The sequence below is a fragment of the Rhinopithecus roxellana genome, chromosome 12 (genome assembly GCF_007565055.1).
Source record: "Rhinopithecus roxellana isolate Shanxi Qingling chromosome 12, ASM756505v1, whole genome shotgun sequence".
NCBI classification, from domain to species: Eukaryota; Metazoa; Chordata; class Mammalia; order Primates; family Cercopithecidae; genus Rhinopithecus; species Rhinopithecus roxellana.
The window spans coordinates 122,068,649-122,083,588 of record NC_044560.1 but is presented as its reverse complement, the minus strand read 5'-3'; the positions used below and the strand labels follow the sequence as shown (position 1 = coordinate 122,083,588).

General features: G+C 44.4%; 1 pseudogene; it reads right to left on the bottom strand.

The window, feature by feature from the left end:
* Positions 1-9,441: 9,441 nt before the first annotated feature.
* Positions 9,442-9,798, bottom strand: LOC104662143 (annotated as a pseudogene).
* Between the last annotated feature and the right edge of the window lie 5,142 nt (positions 9,799-14,940).

Below are 14,940 nucleotides of genomic sequence, written 5' to 3'. Positions count from 1 at the left end.
ATCCACTGCCAGAGATTAGTTGCCATACAAGGCACAATGCTTATGGATCATGAAATCATGATGAAATTTTGGTCAAGAAAGGTTTTTTTTTTAAAAAATCTTAAATGTAGATTTTTACCCAATCTTTAAGGCAATAGTTGATTTACATTTTATTACATGCTTTGACCAAAAGTTTGTACTCTTTGGGTTTAAAAAGCCATATATTTAAGGGTAATCAACCACTGCAGCTGCTTTGTTTTTGTCTCTGTCAACAGAACCCTCTGAATCATTTCAGCCTTATAGAGGATAAAGAGAATTTTCATAAGGAATCTTGATGTATTAGTCTGTTTTTATGCTGCTGATGAAGACATAAGGCTGGGAGGAAAAAGAGGTTTAATTGGACTTATAGTTCCACATGGCTAGGGAGGCCTCAGAATCATGGCGGGAGGCAAAAGGCACTTCTTTATACAGTGGCGGCAAGAGAAAATGAGGAAGAAGCAAAAGTGGAAACCCCTGATAAACCCATCAGATCTTGTGAGACTTATTCACTATCATGAGAATAGCACGGAAAAGGCCAAGCCCTATGATTCAATTACCTCCCCTGGGTCCCTCCCCCCAACATGTGGGAATTCTGGGAAATACAATTCAAGTCAAAATTTGGGTGGGGACACAGCAAAATCTTATCATTCCAACCCTGGCCCCTCCAAATCTCAAGTGTTCATGTTACAAAACCAATCATGCCTTCCCAGCAATCCCCCAAAGTCTTAACTCATTTCAGCATTAACCTAAAAGTCCACAGTCCAAAGTTTCATCTGAGACAAGGCAAGTCCTTCCACCTATGAGCCTGTAAAATCAAAAGCAAACTAGTTACTTCCTAGATACAATGGGGGTACAGGTATTATGTAAATACAGCTGTTCCAAATGGGAGAACTTAGCCAAAACAAAGGGGTTACAGGGCCCATGCAAGTCCAAAATCCAGCAGGGCAGTCAAATCTTTTTTTTTTTTTGAGACAGAGTCTCGCTCTGTCATCCAGGTTGGAGTGCAGTGGCGTGATCTCAGCTCACTGCAAGCTCTGCCTCCCAGGTTCACACCATTCTCCTGCCTCAGCCTCCCGAGTAGCTGGGACTACAGGTGCCCGCCACCATGCCCAGCTAATCTTTTTGTATTATTTTAGTAGAGATGGGGTTTCATGGTGTTAGCCAGGATGGTCTCGATCTCCTGACTTCATGATCTGCCTGCCTCAGCCTCCCAAAGTGCTGGGATTAGAGGTGTGAGCCACAGCACCCAGTCAGGGCAGTCAAATCTTAAAGTCCCAAAATGATCTCCTTTGACTCCATGTCTCACATCCAAGTCACACTGATGCAAGAGGTGTGTTCCCATGGTCTTGGGCAGCTCTGCCCCTGTGGTTTTGCAGGGTACAGCCTCTCTTCAAGCTGCTCTCATGGGCTGGCATTGAGTGTCTGTGGCTTTTCCAGATGCACAGTGAAAGCTGCCAGTGGATCTACCATTCTAGGGTCTGGAGGATGGTGGCCCTCTTCACACAGCTCCACTAGGCAGTATCCCCAGTAGGGACTGTGTATGGGGGCTCCGACCCCACATTTCCCTTCTGCACTGCCCTAGCAGAGGTTCTCCATGAGGGCCCCGCCCCTGCAGCAAACGTTTGCCTGGTCATCCAGGTGTTTCCATACATCTTCTGAAATCTAGGTGGAGGTTCCCAAACCGCAGTTCTTAACTTCCATGCACCCGCAGGCTCAACACCACATGGAAGCTGCCAAGGCTTGGGGATTTCACCCTCTGAAGCCACAGCTCAAGCCATACATTGGCCCCTTTCAGCCACGGCTGGAGTGGCTGGGACACAAGCACCAAGTCCCTAGACTGCACACAGCACTAGGACCCTGGGCCTTGTCCTGAAACCACTTTTTCCTCCTGAGTGGTCTCTGGGCCTGTGTTGGCAGGGCTGCCGTGAAGCTCTCTGACATGGTCTGGAGACATTTTCCTCATGGTCTTGGGGATTAACATTAGGATCCTTGCTACTAATGCAAATTTCTGCAGCTGGTTTGAAGTTCTCCACAGAAAATGGATTTTCCTTTTCTATCGCATAGTCAGGTTGCAAATTTTCCAAACTCTTATGCTTTGCTTCCCTTATAAAACTGGATGCCTTTAACAGCACCCAAGTCACCTCTTGAAGGCTTTGCTTCTTATAAATTTCTTCTGCCTGGCCCGGCGTGATGGCTCACACCTGTAATCCCAGCACTTTTGGAGGCCGAGGCGGATGGATCACTTGAGATTAGGAGTTCAAGACCATCCTGACCAACATGGTGAAACCCTGTCTTTACTAAAAATACAAAAAAAAAAAAAATAAATAAATTAGCTGGGTGTGGTGGCAGGTGTCTAATCCCAGCTACTCAGGAGGCTGAGGCAAGAGAATCGTTTGAACCTGGGAGGTGGAGGTTGCTGTGAGCTGAGATTGCACTACTGCACTCCAGCCTAGGCGACAAAGCTAGACTCTGTCTCAAAAAAACAAAACAAAACAAATAGAAATTTCTTCCACCAGGTACTCTAAATCATCTCTGTCAAGTTCAAAGTTCCACAAATCTCTAGGGTAGGGGCAAAATGCCACCAGTCTCTTTGCTAAAACATAACAACAGTCGTCTTTGCTCCAGTTCCCAACAGGTTCCTCATCTCCATCTGAGACCACCTTAGCCTGGATTTTATTGTCCATATCACAATCAGCATTTTGGACAAAGCCATTCAACAGGTCTCTAGGGAGTTCCAAACTTTCCCACATTTTCCTGTCTTCTTCTGAGCCCTTCAAACTGTTCCAATCTCTGCCTGCTACCCAGTTCCAAAGTGACTTCCACATTTTCAGGTATCTTTTCAGTAACACCCCGCTCTATTGGTACCAATTTACTGTGTTAGTCTGTTTTCATGCTGCTGATAAAGACATACCCGAGACTGGGAAGAAAAAGAGGTTTAATTGGACTTACAGTTCCACATGGTTGGGGAGGCCTCAGAATCACGGTGGGAGGTGAAAGGCACGTCTTACATGGCAGCAGCAAGAGAAAATGAGGAAGAAGGAAAAGCAGAAACCCCTGATAAACCCATCAGATCTTGTTCGACTTATTCACTATCACGGGAATAGCAAGGGAAAGACTGGCCCCCATGATTCGATTACCTCCCCTGGGTTCCTCCTACAACATGTGGGAATTCTGGGAGATACAATTCAAGTTGAGATCTGGGTGGGGACACAGCCAAACCATATCACTTGACCCGGTAAGATGTAATATTCATTATTCCCTGTTGTAACCCAGCACAGAAGTAATGCCTGATACACACACAGCAGACACCCAAAAATATTATTGAATAAACAAGTGAGTGAATAAATCTCTTTACTTTTCATAATCATTCAGATGTTAAATTCTATTCCAGTTGCCTAAGTAGGAATGGATGTATAACTAACACTGGTAGAAACAGAGGAAGTCTGAATTATGCAGCATTAATCTGACAAGTACAGTGAACTACTGTATTATTGCTTGTTTGCTCATGTTTACATTTTGTTCACAAAAGCATAATTTTTGTTTTACAACTGTGTGGTAAATTAGGGTGTGGCTTATTCTGTGACCAGCTCATTCATCATCTGTTCCAATGTCATTATGGTGTGTCTTCCTGGAATGCAGAGACTGAAAAGCTTAAACTACATTTCCCAGGTTCCTTTGCTGTTAGAGTTCTAAATGAGACTTAGGTTCCTTCAATCAAATGCATTCACATGGGACCTGAAAAGGAACTGAGCTCCTAATAATTCCCTCATACAGTATATGGTAATTTCCCCTCACCTTCTATGTGGTTCCAGGGGAGAAAGAGTTTTAGGAATCCATTTTTCTGGTCCCAATGGTCATAGAGCTGTTGGGTCTGGACCTGGAAGTGTGAGTGATGGCTCCCTAATTTGGCAGGAGCTTCCTGAAGTGGAAGAGGTGGCATGATTTCAGAGAGCTGGTGGCAACTAGGTGTTAATCCCTGATTCAGCTGGTAGTTTCCTATTCTTAGTGGGAGCAGCAGCTTCCTTTACAGCTCAGCTCTAAAGTGTGGCTTTGAGAGTTGTTTCTAGAAGACTGGCCTACAGTTTCCCCAGCCCATCTAATCATATTGTAAGCCATTTAATATCTTGCATTAAATCCATGTCTTTTTTTTTTTTTTTTTTTTTGAGACGGACTTTTGCTCTTGTGCCCAGGCTGGAGTGCAATGGTGTGATCTCGGCTCACTGCAACCTCTGTCTCCTGGGGTTCAAGTGATTCTCCTGCCTCAGCCTCCTGAGTATCTGGGATTACAGGTGCCCACCACCACGCCCAGCTAATTTGTTATGTTTTTAGTAGAGATGGGTTTTCACTGTGTTGGCCAGGCTGGTCTCGAACTCCTGACCTCAGGCAATCCACCCACCTCGGCCTCCTAAAGTGCTGAGACTACAGGTGTGAGCCACTGTGCCCGGCTGCAATAAATCCATTTCTGTACAAAGGAGTAGTAATTTTTTTTCCCTCTGCCACTGAAACCTAACCAAAAGCAAGGGACTAGGAGGTCCTATACAACTGACATGATTTATTACTATGTAGATTATTAGAATACAGATGTAATTTAATATTTATGAAATTTCACATACTCTATTGTCAGGGACATCCAGCTTCAAACAAAAATATATGCTCCTGCAACATTCTGCAAATTGATTTTTCAAAAAATCCTACCAAATTTAAATTCTATTGAAATGTTCTTTTATTGTTTTCTAGTGCCATTAGGACTGTGGTTTGCATGCAACAGAATTATACTAGATTTAAGCAAGAGAAAATGAATTTATATAAGAATATAGGTCATCTCATGAAACTCCAGGGCTAGGAAGTGGTAGAACCTCAGGAAGAACCTGGAGCCAAGGATTACAGTGTTGTAGAGAACTTAGGAAGCCCTCTTGCCAGCTCTCACTCTTTCTCTCTGTATATCTCCTTCATTCTTTCTCATGACTCGCTGTAAAGAATATGGCTGTGCTTTGGTCAAGGATAGGCCACTGTAAACATCCCGAGTGACTCAGCGAGTTTAGAGCACAGGCGTATAACTCCAGTTGTTATCACAGCCATGTAGCCATAATATGGGAAGGCCATCCCTTGGCTCTAAGCCACTACTGTCTGTAAAAGGTATAATTGCCCTGATAACACTGTACAGGCATGATGGAGCCCAGAGAAAGAGAGAGTCAAAGCAGTCCATCTTTGCAGACAGACAGAGGGAAGCCAGGACACAGCTTGGCTTGCTTGTGCCGAGAGAGAGAAAGAGTTTAGCTGCTGATCCTGAAGGCAAGGGAGAGCCAGCCATGCAGCTGTGTGTGGGAGCTGCTGGACTAAGCAGCCGAGACAGGGCAGACAGTGTGAGAGAGCTGTTGGAGAGAGCTGTTGATGAGAGCTGCTGCTGAATAAAATCATCTTTCACCTGCTTACAGCCCCCCGGGTGTTCTTTCTGCTCATCTACCCACTCCCCTCAGACCCCAGCATGACAGTTGGCGTAGTTGTGAACCTGACACTAACGTTCTCTGTATCCTAATCCACTGGTTTACAAAAAAAAAAAAAAAAGCCTCCACGCCAGACATGGTGGCTCACACCTGTAATCCCAGCACTTTGGAAGGCTGAGGCAGGCAGATCACTTGAGCCCAGGAGTTAGACACCAGCCTGGACAACATGGTGAGACCCCTGTCTCTACAAAAAATACAAAAATTAGCTGGGGATGGTGGTGCACGCCTGTGGTCCCAGCTACTCAGGAGGCTGATGTGGGAAAATTGCTGGAGCCCAGGGGATCGAGGCTGCAGTGAGCTATGGTCATGCCACTGCATTCCAGCCTGAGTGAAAGCAAGACCACGTCTCAAAAATAAATAAATAAACAACAATAAAAGGATAGACACGTAGACTGAGGCAGGAATCTCCCAGACTCAATTCCAGAGTGTTAAGGAAAGTCCATGAGTAACCCAGCTTCAGTCTGGTGCCCAGTTGAGCCAAGCTACACAACTCTAAAGGATGCCATTCATCTTGTTTTCTATGAAAGAGTGCCCCTGGTGCATATTTTACAGAAGGGAATGTGATTGATGCCCCTTGGACACGAATCAGCTGGAGTCTGGAGTCCGAGTTCCACATAGGAACTTGGCAATGGGTGCTGTGCTCTTGGAACCACATAGATTATGGGTAGGGGAAGGTGGCTGTAGATAGGGGAAATTACCATATACTGTACGAGGGAATTATTAGGAGCTCAGGAGACAAGTTCATGGATATCTATTACAAGAATAGTATACTGATTTTAAATATATTAGACCAGGTGAGAGACAAACTATGGCCCACAGGCCAGATCCAGTCTGCCCCCTGTTTTTGCAAACATGGTTTCATTAGAACACAACCATGCTCATTTATTTGTGTATTGTCAAGGGCCTCATTTGTTCTAGAATGGCAGAGTTGAGCAAGTTGCAACAGGGATTATACAGTTCACAAAGACTACAATATTTACTACCTGGCTCCTTACAGGAAACTGTTGACCCTTTGCCTAGATCCTTGATGCTCAAAAGGAGGTCCACAAGCCTGCAGTCTCAGCATCATCTGAGTTGTTAGGCCTTCACCTGGAACTACTAAATCAGAGCTTGCATTTAAATAAGATCCCCAGGTGATTCAGAGGCACATTAAAGTTTGAGAAGCACCATGTTAAATTCATCAGTAAGCGCAAGGAACACTATTGAAATGTTCATTTCACAAACCCTTTTTAGCCTATGGGACATGATGCGATACCCCAGCATGTTAGATTAGTGTGCCACTATCCCTGGATTTGATGTAGTGATTTTTTTTCTGACTACGTCAAGGCAGAGTGTCATTACCATCAGCACAAATCCTTACTAAACATCTGCCTGGACAAAAAGATACCTGGTTACAATTTGTTAGGTACCTACTCATTCATTCAATTATAATAAATATTTATTGAGGGCATACTCTGTGCCAGGCATTGGACCACAATAATGAACAAACTGGCATAGTTCCAGCCTTCACGTTGTGGAGCTTTCATGTATCATTTTATCTATTTCTTCCTAAAAGCTTTTAGGTGGATATTTTCATCTCCATGAGGAAACCGAGGTGCAGAGAGGCTAAATGACTTGCTCAAAGTCATATAGCTGGTGAGTGGTGGAGGTGAAAATTGAACATAAGTGGTGCCATCTTGGCTCACTGCAACCTCTGCCTCCCTGGTTCAAGCGATTCCCCTGCACGCCACTACACCCAGCTAATTTTTGTATTTTTAGTAGAGATGGGGTTTCACCATGTTGATTGGGTTGGTCTTGAACTCCTGACCTCTAGCAATCTGCCTGCCTCAGCCTCCCAAAGTGCTGGGATTACAGGCATGAGCGACCGTGCCCAGCTGCATTTTATTAATAAGCAGAAATGGATTAATAATTACTTCAGTTCATCTATACACCCTAAAAGCACCTAACATAATTAAACAATTTTAAAAAGGCAAACTGTCAGAATTAATATATAAATCTAACAAATTATTGGATTTTTTTTCCCTAGCTGATTTCTGGTTTGAACTGAGGACAAACTTATTCTGACTTTGTCACAACCTTTATGTGTCCTGATTTTAGCACCTGTAAATAGTTCTCAACCTAAGGGTAGTACAAGGTTTCTTGGGAGGCAATGATTTATCACTTAAAATGTGAGAAGAACTTTAAACAATTCAGCCCATTTAGCAGGCATTCGGTGAGCAGTTGTGGTATGTTGGGAGCAAGGGAGACAAATAACAGGGCATCAACTTTGAACTGTTCAAAGTGAGTCAGTTGGACCTGGAGTTGGGAAGGCTCCAGGATAGTATGACAAAGGGTGGTGAGGAGCTGGAGCAAAGGGAGTATAGAAGAGGTAGCAAGAACTGTGCCTGGGGCTTGAGAGAAGGCTTTGCTGAAGCTGCATAGGACCTCTGTCTTAGAGTTCATCTAAACGGACTGAGATAATGAGATAAGCACAAGTTCCTTACTTGAGGGTGATCCCAAGAAATATGATGAGGGAGTATGAAAGTGAGATAGAACAGGAAAGAAAGCCATTAATGAGAGGGTTACAGCTGGGAGCAACTGGGGCTCCATCCTGCTGGGTACCCTCCAAGGGAATGGGTAGAAGCACACCTCGGAATTGTCCTACCAAGGAGTAAGGAAGCTGGGGCATTTTCCACCAACTCCCACCCCACATTGATTAAGAATTGCTCCTGAGGGTGCTAATTCTCTAGTACTTCAACCTCCTGCTCACATAAGCCAAGACTCCTCCTGCAACCAGATAAAGCCTTTAGGCCAAGAGATGCAGGTGTTAGAGGTATATGGCATCCACTGTTCTCAGAAGCTGCAGGTGCCCTCTGGGCTGGGCTAAGGGCAACGCCTCCATTTCTTCAGCAATGTATGAGAGTTCCAGGTTCCAGTTTTTCCACATCTCCGAATCTTGCTATTGCTAGACTTTTTTTTTTTTTTTTTTTTTTTGCGTGACAGAGTCTTTACTTTTAAATGATTACTGATACAGCAAGTAATAACATGTAACAAGTTCTTGAATTCTATCATCTAGTGATTTTGATTAAGAGAAACTAAAAGCAGCCCCAAATAATTACACTAGTATTCACTGTTCTAACCATTAGCAACAATGGACTACGTTAAGGCTGGCTGGTGCTTCACACAGGTTACAAAGAACTATTTACTACTTTTTCATAGATAAAGCCCCTGACCTTCAAGAAAGTGTTAGGGAAAAAAAATATTTAATCCCTTCCTTTCTTCAAAGAATGGTTATGGGCCGGGCGCGGTGGCTCAAGCCTGTAATCCCAGCACTTTGGGAGGCCGAGACGGGCGGATCAGGAGGTCAGGAGATCGAGACCATCCTGGCGAACACGGTGAAACCCCGTCTCTACTAAAAAATACAAAAAACTAGCCGGGCGAGGTGGCGAGCGCCTGTAGTCCCAGCTACTCGGGAGGCTGAGGCAGGAGAATGGTGTAAACCCGGGAGGCGGAGCTTGCAGTGAGCTGAGATCCGGCCACTGCACTCCAGCCTGGGCGACAGAGCAAGACTCCATCTAGAAAAAAAAAAAAGGAAAAAAAGAATGGTTATGTGGTGTTTTTTTTTAAAACTGGATCTAAGAAAGAAAAAGTCAATAGTGATATACATGTTGCTTGAGCCAAAAGGCATAGGAAAAAAAGACAACATATACCCATTAAATTCCTAAGAAATATGAGGTAAAAAGATGAAATCTTTAGATAATTTCTAAGTCTGTACAAAGAAGCTAGATTTGCTACTGTCCAAAAAGTGGAAGGACCTACTATATAATATATGGAAATAATTTAATGCCATTTCATAAGCATATAACTAGGGCTGTGCTAAAGCTTCATATTCATGAGGGCATCTAAAATGCCACTCCACAAACAGGTGTTCTCTCTTCTTCTATCCATTTAGGCGGTAGTTTTCATGGATTTCTGGCTGAATGTCACAGACAAAAGCCAAGAGGTTATCCAAGACTTCATCCCTGTTCTGCCGGAAGTAGGTCTGGAGGATGGTCATCTTCTCCTGGGTCTCCTTCTCCACTTCAGTGCTGCAACTGCCATGGGATCCCAGTGCCGCAGCTTCCTTGACCTTGAATTCTTTCTCCCTCTGCAGGCAGTACTCTTCAATTTCAGCCTGAGCTTCTTCTATAGCCTGCTTCAGCCTCCGGTTCTTTCTTTTACAGGCCTGGGACACCTTCTCGGCTGCCCGCTTCTCGGCCTGCAGCAGCTGCTGAATCCCCTGCGACTGACTACCCATGGCGGCAGCAATTCTGAGACCAAGGCAAGCCGCCTAAAGCACCTCGAAGGCCGCTATTGCTAGACTTTTAAATCTTAGCCAATTTGATGGTATAAGTTAGTGTATTTCACTGTTGTTTTAATTTGCATTGTAATTTTAATGTTCATTAATCTTTTATTTTGTAGTTAGAAGATACGGAATCTTGTTTAAGAAATCTTTATCCTGAGGTAAAAAAAATTCTCCTATAATTTCTCCTAAATGATTTATATAGGTTTTTTTGTTTTTCACATTCAAGTCTGGTGATCTGCCCACCTCAGCCTCCTAAAGTGCTGGGATTGCAGGCGTGAGCCATGGTGCCTGGCTTGAGGATAATATCCTGAAGAGTGTTTTCCAACTTGGTTCCATTCTTCCCGTCACTTTCAGGTACACCAATCAGATGTAGATTTGGTCTTTTCACATAGTCCCATATTTCTTGGAGGCTTTGTACGTTTCTTTTTACTCTTTTTCTCCAAACTTCCCTTCTCGCTTCATTTCATTCATTTGATCTTCAATCACTGATACCCTTTCTTCCACTTGATCGAATCGGCTACTGAAGTTTGTCCATTCGTCACATAGTTCTTGTGCCATGGTTTTCAGCTCCATCAGGTCACTTAAGGACTTCTCTACACTGGTTATTCTAGTTAGCCATTTGTCTAATCTTTTTTCAAGGTTTTTAGCTTCTTTGTGATGGGTTCGAACTTCCTCCTTTAGCTCGGAGAAGTTTGATCGTCTGAAGCCTTCTTCTCTCAACTCGTCAAAGTCATTCTCCGTCTGGCTTTGTTCCGTTGCTGGCAAGGAGCTGCATTCCTTTGGAGGGGGAGAGGTGCCGATTTTTAGAATTTTCAGCTTATCTGCTCTGTTTTTTTCCCCATCTTTGTGGTTTTATCTAGCTTTAGTCTTTGATGATGGTGACGTACAGATGAGGTTTTGGTGTGGATGTCCTTTTTGTTTGTTAGTTTTCCTTCTAACAGTCAGGACCCTCAGCTGCAGGTCTGTTGGAGTTTGCTGGAGGTCCACTCCAGATGCTGTTTGCCTGGGTATCATCAGCGGAGGCTGCAGAACAGCGAATATTGCTGAACAGCAAATGTTGCTGCCTGATTGTTCCTCTGGAAGTTTTGTCTCAGAGGGGTACCTGGCTGTTTGAGGTGTCAGTCTGCCCCTACTGGAGGGTGCCTCCTAGTTAGGCTACTTGGGGGTCAGGGACCCACTTAGGGAGGTAGTCTGTCCTTTCTCAGATCTCAAACTCTATGCTGGGAGAACCACTGCTCTCTTCAAAGCTGTCAGACAGGGACATTTAAGTCTGCAGAGGTTTCTGCTGCCTTTTGTTCGGCTATGCCTGCTCCCAGAAGTGGAGTCTACAAAGGCAGGCAGGCCTCCTTGAGCTGTGGTGGGCTCCACCCAGTTTGAACTTCCTGACCGCTTTGTTTACCTACTCAAGCCTCAGCAATGGCAGGCACCCCTCCCCCAGCCTTGCTGCCACCTTGCAGTTCGATCTCAGAGTGCTGTGCTAGCAGTGAGCGATGCTCCATGGGCGTGGGACCCTCTAAGCCAGGTGCGGTATATAATCTCCTGGTGTGCTGTTTGCTAAGACCATTGGAAAAGTGCAGTATTAGAGTGGGAGTGACACAAATTTTAGGTGCCATCTGTCACAGCGTCGCTTGGGTAGGAAAGGTAATTCCCAGACCTCTTGCGCTTCCCCCATGAGGTGATGCCTCACCCTTCTTCAGCTCACACTCGGTGCACTGCACCCACTGTCCTGCACCCATTGTCTGACAAGCCCCAGTGAGATGAACCCGGTACCTCTGTTGGAAATGCAGAAATCACCCGTCTTCTGCGTCGCTCATGCTGGAAGCTGTAGACTGGAGCTGTTCTTATTTGACCATTTTGGAACCGCCAAAGGTAATCAGTTTCTCCTATTGTTAACATCCTATATTACGATGGGACATATATCACAACTAAGAAATCAACGTTGGTACATGACTATAAATTAAACATTTTATTAGCATTTCACCAGTTTTCTCCCCAAAGTCCTTTTACTGTTTGAGGATCCTCTTCATGACACCACGTTACATTCTGTCATCATATCTCCCTAGCCTCTTCTGGTCTGATAGTTTCTCCTACTTTGTTGTCCTTGATGACATTCACAGTTTTGAGAAGCACTGGCCAGGGTTTGTTTGTTTGTTTGTTTGTTTTTGCAAATGTCCCTCAATTTGTGTTTGTCTAGTGTTTTTCTCATGGTTAGACTGGGGTCACAGGTTTTGAAAAAAATCACAGAGGTGAAATACCATTCTCATCCCATGATATTGTTACTGAACCAGGCTTCTTCTTCTTCCTGTCAGGCAGTATGTCAATCACTGAGATGATTAGTTTTGCAGCAGAGAAAGAGTTTATTCATGAGGCAGCCAAACAAGGATATGGGAAAACAGGTCTCAAATCTGCCTCCCTGAAGATGGAGTTTAGGGATATGTATAGAACAGAGGAGCAAGATGGTCCAAAGCATGGAGAAAGGTGATTGTAGTAAGGAAAAGTGAGGTAATTGGTCATCTGTGCAAGCATGATCAGACTTCATGGCTCTTCATAGAATATATGTTCAGAAAATTACAGCATTAGCATGATCTGAGGGTGGAGTTTTTGGCCCTCTGACATCAAAAGGTGACCCATCAGATGCTCACACAGGCCCAGTTGAAAGTTTGGTGGTCTCGGCTGACTTGAACTGGACAAACACTGACTCTCTAAGTTCCTGAAAAACAACTTAAGCAACAATTACCATGGTGACCTATACATCAGAGATGTTATCTACAAGAAAGCTAGTGGACATTTAGTTATGTATTACTTAGCAATGTGACTTTTACCTATATAGGTTTTAAAATCAACTAAAAGCAAATTAATAAAGACAAGCAAGGTATGTTAAATTTGGTGGGCCTAATCAGGTTAGTCCTCAGTTTCAATATCAAGGGTACATTGCCATTAACATGAGGTATTAGTCTCCCCTCACACTGCTATGAAGAAATACCAGAGACTGGGTAATTTATAAAGAAATGCAGTTTAATTGGCTGATGGTTCTGCAGACTATATAGGAAGCATGGCAGCTTCTGGAGAGGCCTCAGGAAACTTATAATCATGGTGGAAGGTGAAGGGGAAGTGAGGCATCTCACATGGCCAGAGCAAGAGGAAGGGAGAGAGGGGGAAGGTGCTACACACTTTTAAACAACCGGATCTCATGAGATCTCACTCACTATCATGAGAACAGCAACCAGGGTTATGGTGTTAAGCCATCCATGAGAAACACTCCCATGATTCAATTACTTTCCACCAGGCCCCAACATTGGGGGTTACAATTTGACATAAGATTTGGACAGGAACACAGATCCAAACCATGTCATTCTACCCCAGCGCCTCCCAAATCTCATGTCATTTTCACATTTCAAAGAACAACCCCATGCATTCCCAAAAGTCCCCCAAAATTTTAACTTATTCTAGCATTAACCCAAAGTCCAAAGTCCAAAGTCTCATCTGAAACGGGAAGTCCCTTCCACCCATGAGTCCATAAAATCAAAAACAAGTTAGTTACTTCCAGATACAGTGGGGGTATAGCTGTTGTGTAAATCAAGCTTGTCCTACCCATAGCCCATGAGCCACACGTAGCCCAGGACAGCTTTGGATGTGGCTCAGCACAAATTTCTTAAAGAACTATGAGATATATTTTGCAATTTTTTTTTAGTTTATCAGCTCTTGTTAGTGTTAGTGTATTTTATGTGTGGACTGAGACAATTCTTCTTCCACTGTGGCTCAGGGAAGCCAAAGGATTGAACACCACTGGGGTAAATACTCCTATTTCAAAAGGGAGAAATTAGCCAAAAGAAAGGGGCTACAGGCACCACGCAAGTCCAAAACCCAGCAGGGCAACCATTATATCTTAAAGCTCCAAAATAATCTCCTTTGAATTCATGTCTCACATCCAGGACACTCTGATGCAAGGGAAGGGGCTCCCAAGGCCTTGGGCAGCTTTGCACCTGTGGCTTTGCTGGTTCAGCCTCCAGAACAGTGGCTCTCAGGGGCTGGCATTGAGTGCCTATGGCTTTCCAGGCACAGGGTGCAAGCTGCCAGTGGATCTACCATTCCAGAGTCTGGTTCTCACAGCTCCACTAGGCAGTGCCCCAGTGGGGACTCTGTGTGGGGTCCAACCTCACATTTTCCCTCTGCATCACCCTAGAAGAGGTTCTCCCTGAGCGCTCCACTCCTGAGCAGGCTTCTGCATGGACATACAGGGTTTTCCATACATCTTCTGAAATCTAGGCAGAGGCTCCCAAGCCTCAACTTGTGTATTCTGTGCATTTGTAGGCTTAACACCATGTGCAAACTGTCAGGACTTATGACTTGCACTCGCTGAAGCAGTGGCCCAAGCTGTACTTGGGCCCTTTTGAGCCACAGCTGGAGCTAGAGTGACTGGGACACAGGGAGAAGTGTCCCAAGGCTGCCCTGTGCCTGGCCCACAAATGATTTTGTCCTCCTAGACCTCCAGGCCTGTGATGGGAGGGGATGCCTTGAAGGTCTCTGAAATGCCTTTGAAGCTCTTCCCCCATTGTCTTGGATGTTATCACTTGGCTCCTCTTTACTTATGAAAATTTCTGCAGCCTGCTTGAATTCCTCTCCTGAAAATGGGCCTTTCTTTTCTACCACATGGCCAGGCTGCAAATTTTCCAAACTTTAATGCTCTGCTTCCCCTTTAAATATAAGTTTTAGTTTTAGGTCATTTCTTTGTTCATACATATGAGCTATAGGTTGTTATAAGCAGCCAGGCCACGTCTTGAACACTTTTCTGCTTAGAAATTTCTTCCACCAGACACCCTAAATCATCTCTTTCAAGTTCAAAATTCCATAGATCCCTAGGGCAGGGGCACAATCCAACCAAGCTCTTTGCTAAAGCATAGCAAAAGTGACCTTTGCTCTAGTTCCCAATAAGTTCCACATTTCCATCTGAGACCTCCTCAGCCTGTCCAATCTCTGTCCATGTCACTATCAGCATTTTGGTCACAACTATTCAACAAGTCTCTAGAACATTCCAAATTTTTCCTCATTATCTTTTCTTCTTCTGAGCCCTCCACACTCTTCCAACCTCTGCCT